Source organism: Heterocephalus glaber, unplaced genomic scaffold (genome assembly GCF_053883595.1).
Source record: "Heterocephalus glaber isolate CG9 unplaced genomic scaffold, H.glaber_assembly_v1.0 deba00001504, whole genome shotgun sequence".
Classification (NCBI taxonomy): domain Eukaryota; kingdom Metazoa; phylum Chordata; class Mammalia; order Rodentia; family Bathyergidae; genus Heterocephalus; species Heterocephalus glaber.
The window spans coordinates 60637412-60654697 of NW_028258324.1; positions in this window are offsets into that span (position 1 = coordinate 60637412).

Sequence of the window (17286 nt, forward strand, 5' to 3'; positions counted from 1 at the left end):
TTTGTCTGCTAATGCTGTCGGCCCAGGTGGCTCTCCCAAATCCTGCCTAATCAGGTCCTTGGCTTTGGGCAGTTCTTTTCCACCCGGTGTAGGTTCTGATGATGAATGCAGGTTGTCCTCCTCTTCTGGCCCAGCTGCCCCAGAAATCAGACTTGGGAGTCATTTCCAGATCCGTACTTGGACTGCCTGACTGTTAAATGCTTCCTCCAGAGGAAAAATTACAAAAATGCTTTTAGTGCTGTAAGTCCTAGAGATCATCTTGTGATGCCAATTTAATGCCCTGTCTGTGGAGGGACCTAATGTCCCAGGTAGGGAAGGTCCTTGCTGAAGGTCACAAGAAAGGCCAGGTAGAGGGGATGCCAGTGGCCAGTTCAGGGTTCTTTCCATTTTGAAACTGCCACAGGGGACATTCTCTGCTATCTTCTCATGCAAGTGTTTCCACACCAACCATCCATCCAGCCAGCCAGCCAGCTAGCCAGCCAGTTAGCCAGCTGATCAGCTGACCAGCCAACCAGACAACCAACTAATGAGCCAACCAGCTAACCAGCCAACCAACAAGCTCAACAACCTGCAAATACTTCATAGAACCCTAGGATTGTGCACTATCTGCTACTACTAGTGTTCTACTTATTCCTTGAAAAATATCTGGAGTTACTTAGAAACAGCTGCATAGTTTTCAAATGGGGTCAGATGAGATGTCCAGACAGATCTCAGTTCTAGGGCAGCGGGCTTGGGCCTGGGAGGCTCAGAGCTCTGGAGGGAGCAGCCTCAAAGAGTGAGGAGGCCCCAGCCAATCCTATCAACCTCTGCCTTCTCTTCCAGAGGATCCAAGGCTAGACCAAGTGCTGTAATTGCCTGTACAAAGCTTTCCAGGCTCACCGACTCAGTATGGAAACAGCCCCTTTTCCTCCTGGCCAAAATAGACAAGGATAGAATTGTGTACTTGTTTGTTTGTTTTTTTCTTTTCTGGTACCAGGTATTGAACTAAGGACCTTGTGCTTTCAAGACAGGCATGGTGCCACTGAGCTAAATCCCTGGCCCAGTGTGCTTGTTGTTTGAGACAGGGACTCACTATGTAGTTCAAGATGGCCTCAAATTCTTGATCGTCTTGCTTCAACTTCCTGAGTGCTAGGGTTACAGGTGTGTACCACCTCTCCTGTCTTTAGTTGTACTGTTGTAGCTTCCTTGATATCCTGATTTGATTTAAAATGTTTCCATTTCATGGTTATTTTGACTTTGGGGAAGAGTCAGAAGTCACATGGTGCCAGACCTGGTGAATAAAGTGGATGAAGACACACCGTGATGTTTTTATGAGCCTGCTTTTCTGTTTGATGGCGCTCAGCAGCAGCAGGCACTGTATTTTGATCACACCTCGTAGAGACACTCAGGAAAGAGGACTTACTTCCAGAACTGCTTCAGAAGGCGGCAAGAAGATGGGATAAACGTGTTTTAAGAAAGGCAGAGTGTTTTCAGGGGAATTCATGGCAATGTGTGTTTCATTGTAATACATTTTTAAAATTTAAACATTCACTGTATATTCTGATCTCTCTTGTGTATGCATCTCTATTAGAGAGCCCCAATCTCTAGAGAAACCATAGTCAGCATTTTGGTTTGTTCCCTCCATTTCCTGTGTGCACATATTTAAAGAGTCAGATCCTGGTTAAAAGCCTATGTGTGGCTGGGCATAGTGGTCCACACCTGCAATCTCAGCTACTGAGGAGGCTGAGGCAGGAGGATCACAAGTTTGAGGCTCACCTGGGCAACTTAGTGAGACTCTATCTCAAAACAAAAAGGGCTGGGGGTGTAGCTCAATGGTAGGATGCTTGCCTAGTATGCCCCAGGCCCTGGTTCAATCCCTAGCAAAAGCAAGCCTGTGTAACTGAGTGACTGTTCACACCTGACCATAGGCAAGGTGGGCCATGTGGAATGCTGCCTCCCCACCCTAGCCTCATGCTCAATGACTCTGTGTCCAGCCTTTCCACTCCTACCCACCCAGCATCCCTCGGGAGCAGCGAAATGGCCCCCTTCTGTGCTGACTCAATAGGCCCTCCAGGGTGCTTGGCTGCAGAGGGAAATGAAACCCAAGAGCGCCTTCATCTTCTCCGGTTTTAGCCTCTCGAAGATTCCATGGCAGTAAGGGACTAAAAACATCACTGTCACTGTCAGGACTCACTGGTGCTATGATTACTACTCCGACACCTGACAGCTAGGGCTGTCCTCTGTCCTGGCTCATCTGAGGTCTGGACCAAATGGAGTCATCAGATGGTCGCCAATTTATGGAGGTTCAATTTAGGATTATTCAGCTTTATGATGGTGCAGAAATGCACCCACACATTCTGTTTTTCACTTTCGGTAGAGTAGGTCATAAATGACATGAGTTATTTGCTGTCCTTTGGATCTCAGATGTCTCCAGAGGTCCATGTATTAAGGCTTGGTCCCTAGCCTGTTGTGCTAAAGGAAGGCTGGAACCATTAAGAGGCGGGGCCTAGTGGGAGGTCCTTAGGTCACGAGGAGGGTGCCTCAAAGGGGATTGTTTGACCAGGCTCCTTTTTCCTTTCTTTTTTTGCTTCCTGGACATGAAGCAAGCAGTTTGCTATGCCCCACGTTCTCCTCACCATTGCTATCCAGCTCCCCCAGCAGAGGCCAAAAAAGCAATGGGTCCCGCTGTGAACTAAAAGCTCTAAAACTGCGAACCAAATAAACTTTTCCTTTTTGATTATCTCAGGTATTTGTTATAGTGACAGAGCTGACTAAGACAATAGTCAACATTTTATTAAATAAACAGGCTTTATTTTAGATGGTTTTGCCCCAAGGCAGGCTGACAAAAGGGTTCTGAGCATGTTTAAGGGAGGCTGGGCTAAGTGATGATGGTTGGTTGGTAGGTTAGGTGTATTAAATGCATTTTTAACTTAGGATAGTTTCCACTTATGATGGCTCTACTGAGTTAAGGGGCATCTGTATCTGCACTGATCAAGGAGGTGTGGATGAAACAAACAAGAAATGGGTAGGAACAGGGCAGGACTCGAAGGAATGAGCCAGGAGAAAAACAACACTATTAAATTAGGATAATTCCAGGAGGTTTTATTTCTAAAGTGTTATTAACAAAGAGAAGGATCTAGGTGTAGGAGAGCCACAAAGGAGAATTCAGAACCCTGGGGCTAGTGGTGGCAGATTTGTGGCCTCCCTAAATCTGAAGAGACCAGGGAGGGATGGGTTACCACAACCAGGAAAGAGAGAAGTAGAGGAAAGGGGAGGGGAAGGAGAGGGGAGGAGGAGAGGGAGAGGGAGAGGGAGAGGGAGAGAGAGCCGTGCACGGGGAGCAGGGTTGGGATGCTTTTAAAGGAAGGGAAAGGCCAGACTAAGATGATATCACAGGGGTGGAGCTGGGGAAATAAAAACCCTTCCTTCCCCCTAAGGCCATGGCAGGCCTGTTGCTGTAATCCTCTCTTGGAACAGAAAGCAGAGGGGAGAAGGGGGACGTGAATCCGAGAGGCAAAGAGCTATCTGCGCCTTCTTCGTGTACTGTTGCCCTGAGTTGTAGTCAAATAGCCCTACTTCCCCTCTAATGTAACCATCTGGGTCCCTATGTTTTCATCCAAGGCTGATGACATCTAGGCTGATGTCTCATGAAGTTGAAGAATGAAATTGCAGAGAAGGAGGCAATTGGAGAACTGTTTATTGGAAGTATAGGAAAGAAAGCTGGTGGGCTTTTTGTCTAGCTCAGTTATGGACAAGCAGACATGAGAATCTGCTCAGTGTGCAGTGATCACCCATCACAGGTATCCTTGTGGGTTTAAAATAACCAACTGGGGCTCAAACTTACTAATACAGAGGTCAAAAGAAAAACCAGTTACTCAGAATCTTTAAATTCCTTGAAGGTAGGGAGGGGTTGTTAACTCGCTGCTGTCCATTCCACCTAAGGAATTTCTTTCCTGGGGTCAGGGTTTTAACTGTCCTTGTCTTTTTTTTTTTTTTTTTTGGTACTGGGGATGAACTTGGGTCTTTGCGCTTGCCTAGCAGGTGGAGTAGCAGGGGGCGAAACCACTGAGCTAAATCCCCCGCCCAAACTGTCCTTGTCTTAATGCCTACCATTTCCTCCATGTTTGTTTTTAAACTTTGGAGCCTTTAAAGCTGGAGTTAGCTCTTAACCCAGTGTATGTGCTGTTTTCCTTGTAAGGCTGAATGGCTCAACTCCATTTTAGACCCTGTGCCTCGCTGGCTGCCTGTTAACAAGCTGAATAGCCAAACAGCCTCTCACACCTACAGTGAGGACATAAAGCATGGTTTTCAATGGCAATGTCAATTTCTCAGTCCCATCTGGGTGTCCAGCCTGAGGTAGATTCAGAGGTGACTGCTCTATAGCATGTGCACGTATGCGTGTGTGTGTGTGTGTGTGTGTGTGTGTGCATGGATGTGTGTGTGCGCGTTACAACCCCAGTCCTCCCAGGACACGCCAGCTGCCATGCCAGCCTGTGGTCGGAGCCCCCTAAGCTTCAGTGCCCTTGGCCCTGCAGAGCTGATCTACAGTGCAGCTGGTGGCTGGAGGGCGGGATGGTCACCCTAGGCTAAGATCTCCAGTCTCAGTGAATGGCCCCGGGACAGCATGCAGAACTCCCTCCCCAACTACGTTTTCAATTGTCTACTCTAGTTTGCTGGGAAATTAGACAAGAAACCACCCGGACTAAGGTGAGGACCCTGGACCATGGCAGGAGAAGATTGCACTTCTGAGGAGAGACAGGGACCTTGCTTTCTTACCACCTCCAGACAAAGCTAAGGGGAGACAAGGGCCACCAGAGACCGAGCAAGGGGTTCAAGGGCCAGCTGGGGAGATGTGCTCCGGCTCAGGCCCAAGGAAGCTGATGTGAAGAGGAAGACTGGGCCGCAGAGAACATCCGGAGAAGGGAATGCTGTCGTGGGATGTGGCAAGCACGAGGAAGTTGTTTCAGAGAATAGGAAGCAGTCTGGGGCAGGGATTAATTACCTCCCGAGAAAGACCAGACAGTCTACATGAAAACAGACGAGGACATCGCCTCTGAGGACATTCATCCCGCACTTGGCAAAGCCTGAGCAGGCAGGAGCAGCAGGTCTGACCAGGGGCAAGGCCAAGGGCAAGCAAGCCTTCCTGGTTGCAAGAAGGTGAGGGAGCAGCAGGGAGTCCTTCCAGCTCTGCACCTTGCACAGATGGGCACCTGGCACAATGTGCCCAACTGGTTGTCGGTGTCACCTGACATCCACATGCACCCAGCTGTATCTCTGTGCTCCTTCCTTCCTTCCTTCCTTCATTTTTCCAGTAAACCTATAGGGAGCCCCTTGCTCTGTGCTGAGCGTAGTGCCTGGCTCAGACAGAGACGAAAGACACATATCAAGGTTTTCACCATAGTCTGGTGCAGGAGCAAAGCAATGAGCACATGTCCAGGTCTCCAGGGCAAAACAAAGGGCTGTGACAGGGAAGAGCTAAGCCTGACAGTGTGAGCATGGAGAGTCGGGAAGCTGTCTCTGATAGGTGCAGGACTAAGGAAAGGAGTAGGGGCTGAAAGAGGCCAGAGAAGGAGGAGAATTAGAAGAAAATTCATTCCCAAGCCCAGTGGACAGGAGCTCAGAAGATATTTCCATTCCCCAGTAAGAGTGGAATGGTGCTGGGGGTGTACGTAGCTCAGTGGTAGAGCACTTGTCCGGCATGTGCAGGGCCCTGGATTCCATCTCCATCCCTGAAAAGGAAAGGAAAGGAAAGGAAAGGAAAGGAAGGAAGGAAAGATTGTTCTCCTGGATTTCCGGATGCAGATAGAGTTGAGCTATTAGGATTTCCATGGATAAGGAGAAGACACCCTGGCTTCCGTCGGGCCGCACATTGGACAGTGGCTAAGGAGCCTACACTGGAGGAGTTGCTGGCGTTACAAAGCTGTGGAAAGATCCCTGGATAGGGATCCCAAGTTTCCAGGCCAGGGTGACTGGGAAACTTCCAAGGGCAGCTCAGGGCCTGGCAAATGTTGCTGGGTGGGAATGCAAGAAGCTGGTCCTGGAGAGCCTGGACCCTTTGCTTGTGTCCCCCTAGTCCAGCCCCACTTCTGTAGCCTCGGCTTTGTCTCCAGCACTTGGGAAGTGAGCTCCCCTGGAATGGAGCTGGGTGTGCCTCCTGTTTCCAAACCCTCCACTGGTAGTGATCCACCTCCCTGAATCTAGCAAAGGACCTTCTGTGGCAGAACCTGCAGGGTTCCAGGGTCTACTTCTGTGAAGCCCAGGGGAGTCTGCACACAACAGAAACCACAGCCTCTACAAAGGACTCCACTTCTCCACCTTGCTTTACTATTCTTGTCCCCACAGGACTAAGTCCTCTGGCCTTTCTGCTGCCAGCCACTGCTGGTCCGTTGAGAGCCTGCCATTTGGGACCCTCTTCCAGCCACAGGTTCATGATAACCACTCACCTCCAGCAGAAAGTGCATAAAATCACAGCATCACCTGGATGCATCCCCGATGAGAGGGAGTAGAAATGATGCCCCACTTAAAAACGATCTGAAACTGTGCATGGACCAGGCATGAGGTGCTGAAAAAACCCAAAGACATAGAAAGAGGCTCTTTGAAAAGCCAGAGCAGTGCAGAGGGTGTGACTCAGTGGCAGAGCATTTGCTTGGCACACACAAAGTCCTGGGTTTGATCCCCAGCACTGAAGAAAAAAAGAGTCAAATCAGCAGCAAGAATGTGAGAAGTCTGCTTCAGCTGCCAAGGGGTTCTCTATGCACCTCAGACAGCAATCATCTATGTCCTGTTCTCCTCTGGACTCCCAAGATACTCTTGAGACATTCAGCACTCACTGTCAGAGGGACTGTCAGTCGTGAATGCTTAGCCTCCCTGAGGTTTTGACTCTCCTGACCTGAGGTTTGGGGTCAAAGAGATCTAGGTGTTGAGTATTTAAATATACATGCAAGCACCCCGAGAATCTTTGGGGCTCAGTGATGAGCATGAGAGGTAGATGGAATTGTGCACATGTGTGCAAGTGTGTGTGTGTGTGTGTGTGTGTTTAGCTGAGGACAGAAAAGAAGAGATAGGGACTCAGTAATGGAAAATCTCAAGTTGTATTTGTCTTTTTTGTTGTTGTTTATTTTGGTTTTTTAGACAGGCCCAGGCTGGCCTTGAACTCAGGTGATCCTCCTGCCTCAGCCTCCCAAGGGCTGGGATTATAGGCATGTTGACCACAGTTGGAGTCTGCTGTGAGTTTGAAGGGACCCTGCAGTTCTCGTTAGGTTGCTGCTCCCTCTCCCAACTCTGGGGCCCTCCTTGCAGATGTTAGGGTCTTGTGTAGGACCAACGGCAGGTTTTAATTCTGGGCTCTCCCATGGCAAGAGGAATGTCTTAGCTGTCCGCCAGATGCTTGTTGTCCCCACCCAGGGCTTGAGGATGCACTGTGTAATTTCGTAATTAAGGCTAGACCTGCTGCCGATCTGCCCCGAGGGGTTTGGCATTGGCCAATGGAATGGTTGATTCCACTTCCATTTCGGTGGGTGCCAAAGGTGCTGGAGGAGGAGCCAGGCTGGAGAGCCACTCACAAAGGCACTCACATGGAGAAGGAAGAGAGGTTTCGTTGGGCCTGGGACACATCTGGGCAGCGTCTAGGTACTGTGAATGCAGGCAAACTCACCAGCTTCACTGGGCTGCGGCTTCTGCCTCCCAGCTGATGCACAAAGAGAGAAAGCCAGGACTGCAGCAGGAAATGGGACACTGGGGTGTGGGTCCCCGTGTGGGTGTGGGGACAGGGCCGCTCACAGTCCTGGTGCCCGAGAGACGGGTCCTCAGTGAGCAGGAAGAGGGCCATGGCCAGACCACTGACCTGATTCCAAGGGGAACAACGCATTGTAACTTTCTTCCTCTTCCCTTGGTTACTGGTATGGGAGGGGACAGAGGCATTCCTAGAAACCCCAGCCCCAGACAGCGCCACATGAACGACCTGTCTAAGAAGCATTGACCACACACAGTTCACTGGAAACCAGCCGGCAGCTGCAGCATCTGTTTATACCCAGGTGAAGTGTCAGGCCGAGATTCTGTTTTTCTGATGCTTTAATAGACTGAAATAAAAATCCAACAATGAGAGACAGACAAGGCTTTGTTTCCTTGGTCAGTGGGGAGAGTCAGTGGAGAATAAAAATGCCTTTTAGATCCTTATGAGTTAATAGATTTTAGTAGAATTGCCAGGCCAGCGAGTATCCTATTACACAGAAAGAAATAGACTGGGTTCCAATTTACTACTAATTTAGGGATCGACTTCATGGTTTGGACTGTTGTTTTCTTTCTCTCTCTCTTTCTTTCTTTCTTTCTTTCTTTCTCCTTTAATGAAAATGAAAGTCCTTTGTGTCCAATCTCTCTCAACTTTTAGAGCAATCTAATTGTTTTTAAGTTACATGGTTCCTGTGGGGACACACGAAGGGCACTTCTAAGCCCCTAATCCTGGGCTATTAAAAGGATCTGGGGCCGCTGATCAAAGGTGAACTGCCCATTTACGACCTCTTTTTCAAGGCCCTTTCCTATCTCCCTGACAGTTTTATAGAAGTTTTTCTTTTTACTCCAACCCAGATCAAAGACTAGGCCGCCTGAGGTCTCCCTACCCCCTCCTGGAACGGAAGGAAGGGATTACCCCTTCCCCGGAATTAATAACTTTAGTGAACTGAGGGGCAGGGGTGAGACCTGGGGCCTTTCTTGCCTATAGGAGCAGAGCAAGACAAAAGTGAGATAAATTCAGGGTGCCTTTTCTCTACTCTTGCAACAAAGCCTTCCACCTTTCAAAGAGTAATTCTCTGATCTTCTGTGCAGTTTAGTTAATGCCCACAAGTTGCTAGAATCATGTTTATTTTCTTATCAGTGAGCTCCTCTTCCTTCCCACCCACGTGAGCCCTAGCAATAGTCCCCATTGTTTAGGGCATCATCAGAAACTCCCCCAAACCCCAAGTATGGCATATCAGTGAGTGAGAGGGCCAGGGCCATGGGGAGAAGCTGCAGGGTGTGTGGCTTGGGTTCAGGCTCTCGCTGTTTTTGTTTAGCACCATCTCTTCCCTTTCTGGGGCACCCTAGGAACTATGTTAGGTCAATTTCCTGGGAATGTTCCCCTGAGGGCTGGTACTGCCCCAGTCCCAGGTACTCTGTTCCATAACCCTGGGGAGAAACAGCCAGTGACAAGTAGGAGCAGGAGCACCATGAAGGCCCCTTGCTCTGGGAACCATGGGGGCTGCTTCCCCCACCTCCATTCAGCCCTGACCCAACAGACCTCTCTCTCATAGCCTGGGTGTCCACAGAGGTGGGACACAGAAGTTCCCCAATCATGGGATCTCCTTGTTTCAAGGGACTTGAGAGATGACCTAAGACCTTTCCATGGGACACAAGAGTCCTGGAGAGAAGCAGGACAAGCCCTGTCCACCCAGAGTCACCTGCCAACACTGCATCCTGACCAGAGTGGTCTCTGCTACCCCACAGTGCTGCCGAAGGATGCCCCACAACAGTCAGTAAGCTCTGAAGTGTTGGGTCCTGCTGCTTGTTTAACATAGACTTTGTAGTCAGGGTTTAATGACAAGGGGCTTGGAGAGCCGCTGGGGAATCTTCCTCCCACGTGTACAAGGGGTGACCAATGAATGTTTCATTTAAAAAAATTCATTACAGTAAAAGACGCTGCCATTAGCCCCCCTCAAAATCCTCCTCCTTGCTTCAAACACACTCATCCCATCCTCCTTGCCACTTTCTGAAGCTGTTCTTCTTTCTTGAGGGTGATTGCTATAGCTGAGTGCCACCCAACAGAAAGACAGACTCATAAAAGCATGATGGTGTGTCCTTACCCACCTTACTCACTGGATCTGGCACAATGGACATTAGGCCCTTCCCCAAAGTCAAAATGACCATTTGCTGTAAATGGGTTTTTTGGGGGGGGGGGGGTACTGGGAATCAAACTCGGGACTTTGTGCTTGCAATGCAGGCGGTGGCACCAGTGAGCTAAATCCCCGGCCCTCTAAATACGTATTTTCAATTGATTCAGGACACCCACCGAGGCAGCCAAGACAATGCAACAAAAGACACTTGGGAAAGAAGACTTCCAGGACTGCTTCAGAAAGTAGCAAGAATGATGGGATGAGTGTGCTCAAAGTGAGGGGAAGGGTTTTAAAGGCATTTGTAACAATGAGTCTTTTACTGTAATAAATTAAAAAAAAATTCACTGTATTTTTCAGTCACACCACATATTTTAAGAGACACAAATGGCCAAGGAACTCTGCCACATACTTTCTTATCTGGGTTGCTTCCCTGTATCAGCCAATCACTTAGCCTGGAAATTATAACATAAAGGGAAAGAGACAGATAGGATAAAGAACCTATGGTCTTTTTTCTTTTCAGTCTTTTCTTTTGTACAATAAGCTGAAGGTAGCAAGTGCTGGTAGAATGTTCATATGTCAAAAGCTTAAATGAAAACAATTGAGACCACTTTTTGCAGCTTTTCCACTGTTCTGATGAGAATAAAATACATGTACACGAATGAGTTTTGTCACTTTACTGATTCTGTGTACGATGTAAATGTTCTTATATTTGCATTTAAAGTTGTTATTACATGCCAAGTGCAGTATTGCACAGCTGTATTCCCAGCTATCCGGGAGGCTGAGACAGAAGGATTGGAAATTCAAGCCCAGCCTGGACAACTTAGTGAGATTCTGTTTCAAAATAAAAAATTTTCAGAAGCTGGGAATGTAGTTCAGCTTGAAGGGTCTGGGCTCAATTTCTAGCACTACAAAAAGCAAAACAAAGCAACAAAAACTGGCATTACACAATATAAAAAAGAAAGTTAGAATTCATATTAGCAATTTAAATTTTTATTTTTTAATTAGAACAATAAAAAAAAACCCCAAAATACCATGAGGAGTCAAGAGAGAAAGATGACAGGAGAAAGGGAAAAAATCCTTCATATTTAATCCCCATACTAGCACTTTTTGTCCTGCACTTTGAACAAACATCTTAATTTTGTACTGAGCCAATCTAGTGTAGCTTGTCCTTCTTGCTTGTCCAGGGTTCAAACTGGGCTCTTCTGAGAATGGTGTGCAGCACCTTTAATAATTATACCTGGGCCACTGGGCCAGCACAGAGCCACCTAGGACATGCGGTCACCCTAAGTCTGAAAGCCCATAGTGGTGAAGAAGAATGGAAAGTGGAGTGAAGTCACCTTGCTTTGTCTATGTCACGTAGGGGAAATTTCACAAAATTGTCTTTGTTCCCAAGGTTTCCTTCTGCAGTATGCACTGTGTTAACTAGAAGCTGATGAGCTGTTTTAGCAGGTCACAGTACAGTAACTGGAAGTAGTGTGCCTCTTCTCTTCCTGTTCTTCTGACCTTAGTCAAAAGGGTCTTGTTGAGGGCTGGGGATTTAGCTCAGTGGCCTTGCAAGTGCAAGGTCCTGAGTTTGATCTCCGTACCAAAAAAAAAAGTGTCTTTTTGGTTATTATCTTTGGCTTCCTCCAACCTTGAAGTTTTTGCGTATGTGTGTGTGTGCTCTTGGCACCCTATGATACCCTTAAAAGTTTGTGACATTTTTCTGTGTACATTCTGGGTTTTATGCTCCTCCTTTCATCTTTGTGTATTTTGTTTCCTCTTAATCTCTGCACTCCTCAGCAGAAAGGCTGTTTCCTTTGAATGTCTCCTCTTTTTCTTCCTCATCAGGATCATTTGCAATTTTAGGTTCTGGATTTTATTTTTAGAGCCGTCCTATTTTAGCCATACTCCCTTTCAGAGGTTCTCACTATGAGATCATCTGTTTTGAATTTTCTGAAGTCTGCTCTGCTCAAGGCTGGAAGTGTGAAGACACACACCCTGCTCTCCTAGGAAGGATGCCCTCTCTCTCCCAGGTTCTCACACTAACAGATCTTTGGTGGTCAGAAGCGAGCCTGAGGTAGAACTTCCTCTTCCTGCTGTTACCTGTTTCTTTCAAGGGCTGACATGTTTACTCAGGCCACTTAAGACTTTACTAAATGCTCTGCCTTTTAAAGAAGTGTGAGATGTATAGGCTCCACAAAATGTCTCTTTTTAAAAAATTAATGTTTGCCATTGCCTTTTATCTCTGTGCTATTTTCCAAAGGTGTGTGCAACAATATCTCTCACCCCATGTTATCTTCCTACCATGCAACTTTGTCATCTCTCCCCTCTGAAGGTAGCAGGCTTGGGATTGTGGCAGAGGGTATGCTACTGTATTTCTGAGGCTACATCTTAAGAGCAGTACAGCTTCCGCCTGCTTCTCTGAGGATGCTCGTTTTTGGAGCCTACCAGCAGTCTTGTGAGGAAGACCAAACTAGGTCACCCAGAGAAACTTGGAGAAGCCATATGGCAGCCAGGTATATACAAGAAGACCCCTTCCCTATGACTCTAGCCCCTAGCCACACCCAGTCTTCACCTCTTCCCAGCTGAGGTTCCAGATACTGTGGATCAAAGACAAGCGACCTCTGCTTCACCCTGTCTGAATTCCTGACCCACAGAAACCATGAGACAGAAACAACCATTACTGGGTTTTTAAGCCCCTGAGTTTCTTTCAGGATGATCTGTAATGCAGCAATGTAATAATTAAAAGCATTAAGAAACAAAATTTAAAACTAAGAATGCATCATCTATATCCTTCCTCTAATTTACCAGTACTAGGTTTACTCCACTCCAAAGAGCTATCCCTGTAATTTAGGTCCAGTCCACCAGGTGGAAAGAAAGCTATGATTACATTCATCCCCAGTCACTGGGCAGAGATGGGACTCCCTTTCCTAAAGCATCATTTTGTATAAAATTTAATTTTGGTTATTAAAGTGATTATACCATCCTTGTTTAGTTTTCTGTGTGAATTTAAGAGCAAAGTTAAAATATCTCTCACATACTTCTCTGGCTAATTTACATAACATGCTTCTAGCTAATTTCAGATCCTCTGCTAGAAAATTCTTTTCCTATTCTAATTTATCAAGTCAGAGATCATTTGGTTGAGATGAACAGAATTCACTCAAGCTGAATTAAAGAAGGAAAAGAAAGAAAGAAGAAAGAAAGAAAGAAGAAAGAAAGAAAGAAAGAAAGAAAGAAAGAAAGAAAGAAAGAAAGAAAGAGAAGGGAAGATGTAGTGGGACCCAAAGGCAGGAAGCGAGAGGAGATTTAGACTGTAAACTGACAAGAGCCAATATTGGTCTCTCCAAATATTTTTCTCTGTAGAGCTATTTTATCTCGTATTTCTAACCCTTACAGCACATTGCCTCTCTCTGTCTCTGGCTGTCATGGTCTCTCTGTCTCAGTCTGTCTCTCTCTCAGCAGTTTAGACACCGGGACCCATAGTTCAAGTGCCTAACAGAAAGACATTAAACTCCTGAAACCCAGTTCCACATTCCTAGGAGAGAGTTTTTGATTGGATCAGCTGGGGTCACATGTCTACTCATGGCCCAGTCAGCTGTGGCAGAAGATAAGGGAATAAGTGATGAGTAGATTCTCTGAGAAGGGGCATAGGCTGGGACTTAAGGGCAGTCTCAGAGCCACAATATCTAGATTCAAATGCTACCTTCACCATTTGTTGCTTGTGGCTTGTGACCTTGGTCACACTCCTTAGGCGTCTGTCTTTTAGTTTCCTCATTTGTAAAGTGAGGTTAAAGATAACAATGGTCCTTACCCCCAGCAAACTGTTGTGAAAATGAGTCAGTCTATGTTGAGCTCTTTGGACAGAACCTGGTACATTGCAAGTACTTGCTCCCATTGTTTTCTTGTTTCACTTAATCATGCTTAAACATGGGTTCCCCCACCCCAGCTTTCTATTTGTCTTAGTTTGTTCGTGCTGCTATAACAAAATACCTTAGATTGGGCAATTTATAAGTAATAAGAATTTACTGCTTACAGTTCTGGAGGCCAGAAAGTCCAACGTCAAGGTACTGGCAGATTCATTGTCTAGTAAGGGGCCGCTCTCTGAGCCCACAGGGGAGGCTTGCTCCTGTGTCCTCACATGGTGGAAGAGAGAGAAAGGAAAATAGGACTTAGGGAGCTCCCTTCAATTTCTTTCTTTCTTTCTTTCTTTCTTTCTTTCTTTCTTTCTTTCTTTCTTTCTTTCTTTCTTCAGGATTGAACCCAGGGCCTTTGCATTGAGGCCTTTTTTATTTTGATACAGGGTCTCACTAAGTTACCCAGGCTAGGCTTGAACTTGGGATCCTCCTACCTCAGTCTCCCAGAGTGCTGAGATAATAGGTGAACTTCTTTTTAAAAAAACCCCTCATTCATGAGGGTGAGAAACTCATGACTTAACCATTTTCCAAAAAACCTTACTTCTTAATACTATTACACTGGCCACTGGGTTCCAACATCTGAATTTTGGAGGAACGCACACACTCAAACCATAACAATATCCAATCCATAGTTCAAGTTCTAACAGAAAGGACTAAGTTTCTGAGACCGATTCCACATTCCTAGAAGAGAGTATCTAATTGGACCAGCTGGGGTCACATGTCTATTCATGGTCCAATCAGCTGTGTCAGAAGATCATATGGGAATACTCTCAGATATGTAATCACCTACATTTCCAATGGCTGCTCTGACACATTCAACCTTGGCTTTATAGCTCTTGCCAATCAGGGGATGTACATATTACCAACTGATCCCTGTGGTACAAGGAAAGTGGCTTCCTTTGAACAGCAAGCCCTCTGCTGTCTCACAGAAGTATCTCTCTTCTACTGCTTGGCTCTGAAGGCACTAGTCTTCTGAGAGCCTGGAACATAAGTCTCTCAATACTGGAAGATGATTTTTACAAATCCTTAGCTAGAGTCCCCCTCCTAAGTCATCACGAATTTGCCTCTCACAGAAAGGACACAAAGGAAGCATTGCTTCTGATCCCTCCTGTCTGGTACTGTGAATTTAAACTCCTAATTCTACACACAGTGACTGTTTACTTGTTGAGACTCCCACTGGTAATGGAAAGGAGAAACAATGCTTAAAATTACTGCTCTCACCATAGAGAAAGAGAATTTTAAGCAGGATGCTGAAAAGAAAGCTAATTGGTTTAGTAAACAGGTAATGAGGTTTAAGAAAATACCGCTCTAGTTAAGTCTCTTTTCATTTCTGTGCATTATTCCAGCCTCTATTATATTTGGTCATTTGGAGGAACATACTCTGAAACAGCAGATTTCTAACCTTAGTCTTTAGGAATACGTGAATGTCAGGGGCCAATCAATGGCTCTTTAAATCATAGAGCAGAGCTAATTCGCTGTCATCCCTGGGGGAGGAGATGCCGCATCTTCCTGCTCAGTGCCAGGCCAGGCTCAAACAGGCACGAGCTGACTTTTTCCCTGGGCTGCTCCTTCTCTTGTTGGTGATTGTTTCTGTAAAGCCTCAGGACCCTTAGGTTACAACAGCCGATAATCGTGGTGTTTTAGGATAGCACCTTAGACTTCCAGTGTCTGAGCAAGGTTATTAACATTGTATAACTTTAAGAGAAGCAAGAGGTTATTTTAGGGGGAAATGAGCTGTGACTATTAGCTCTGTCAAGTGATAAACAAGGGAGGAGGTAGAAAGTTCTCAGCAACTACAAATAAGAAAATTGCTCAAGGGCCAGGGATTTAGCTCAGTGATTTTGCTGCCTGCTGCACAAGCACAAGGACCCGAGTTTGATCCCTGGTACCAAAAAAAAAAAGAAAAAAAGAAAATCGCTCACAACCTATGGTCCATATTTCCCATGCCCAGTGCCTGATTAGCTTCTCCCGGACTCATCCTTGAATGAATTGATTGCTTCTCCCATCTTCCTTCATGGAAATCATTCTCTATGCATGGGAATCTGACTTACAATTTAAGCCCAAGAAGCAAATGCTTCTTCATTCCACCTACCTCAACTAGAAGTAGACAGGACTAGTTCAATCGAACCGAGTGGAACCTCAGGAGAGAACAAGACAAGTGCAGCTGCTACTACGTTACTGCAAATACTTGGTAAATGATACTTGTCAGAGACAAGACAGCTAAATGGTCTGACTCATGTGGAGACGATTAACACTGTTACTCTGGTAATTACTCTGGTAATTACAGAGTTGCTTATGCTCCATACAGAAGCCCGCAAGAAGTGTCATTTTTTTTTTTTTTTTTACTAAATTCTCTAATCAGCTCCTCCCAAGAGGCCAAACCAAATTTCTTTAGCCCATCACTCTATTTTTCAACTTGTTACACAGCTCTCACCACTCAGTTATTTTTATACTTCATGTTTATAATTTATTTTTTACTTATTTAACATTTATATTCTTTCCTTGAATGTAGAGAGAGCAGAGCTGTTTCCTGTCTCTCACCACTGTGTTCTCAATGTGTAGAACAAAGCTTCTCAAAATAGTGAGCACTCAATAAATGCACGATGCATTAATGCCTGCATTAATGCCAAGAGCCTGGCCTCACCACCAGTTCCTAACCTTCCTGGCTTCTCCTTAGCATGCAACCCAGCTGACTCTGCTTAGCCCACGCCTCTTCGGGCTGACGTAGCTGGAGTTTTCACTGTAGCTGTTGCTGCTGCTATCTGTGATAAAGATAGCGGGGTGATTAGTTGTGGGGGCAAAGGGGAAGCAGCTTAAGGGAGATATTCCATTGGAAAATTCCATTTTCAAAAGTCATTTATTTTTATGTTATGATTATTGGGCCTTTGGGCAAGCTGTGAAACAGTCAAGTTTTGCTGCAGATTTGTTTTTTTTTCATTAGCAACCAGTCAGGAATACAGGGTGCAAACCCCATGCAGCAGCTCACAAGTGCCCTGAAGAGTGCCCAGGAACCAGGTCTAGAAGGTGGTGAGCAACCACGCTACAAGTCTAGCAGCAGAGCACACAGAACCAAACCACATCTGCTCAAAGCCTCCATATTCCTGACATCTGGTTTATTTATTTATTATTATAGTGGGACAGGGTCTTGCTATGTGGTCCAGGATGGCCTTGAACTCACTATGTAGCACAGGCTGGCCTCAAACTTGCAGCAATCCTCCTGCCTCAGCCTCTCAAGTGTTGGGATGACAGGTGTGTGCCACCACACCTGACCTGACATCCTCCTGTCTTTAAATCTTGGTCATCTTATTTCCCTGTCCCTGCGTAGGCTCCCTTGTCACTTGCATCCCATCCAACACACACTCAGTCGGCTGCAGACCTCCTCTAGCTTCAGCCATTGGACTGCACGAGCTCTCAAACCTTCCTGCTGTGGCTCAGCTACAGTTCTCGCCATTCACAGAATATTAGTTCCTTGGGGTCAGAGACCACATCTTGTCTTTGTTTTCACCTCTCCTAGAGCATGGGGACTTTCATGTAATAGGAATTAAAAC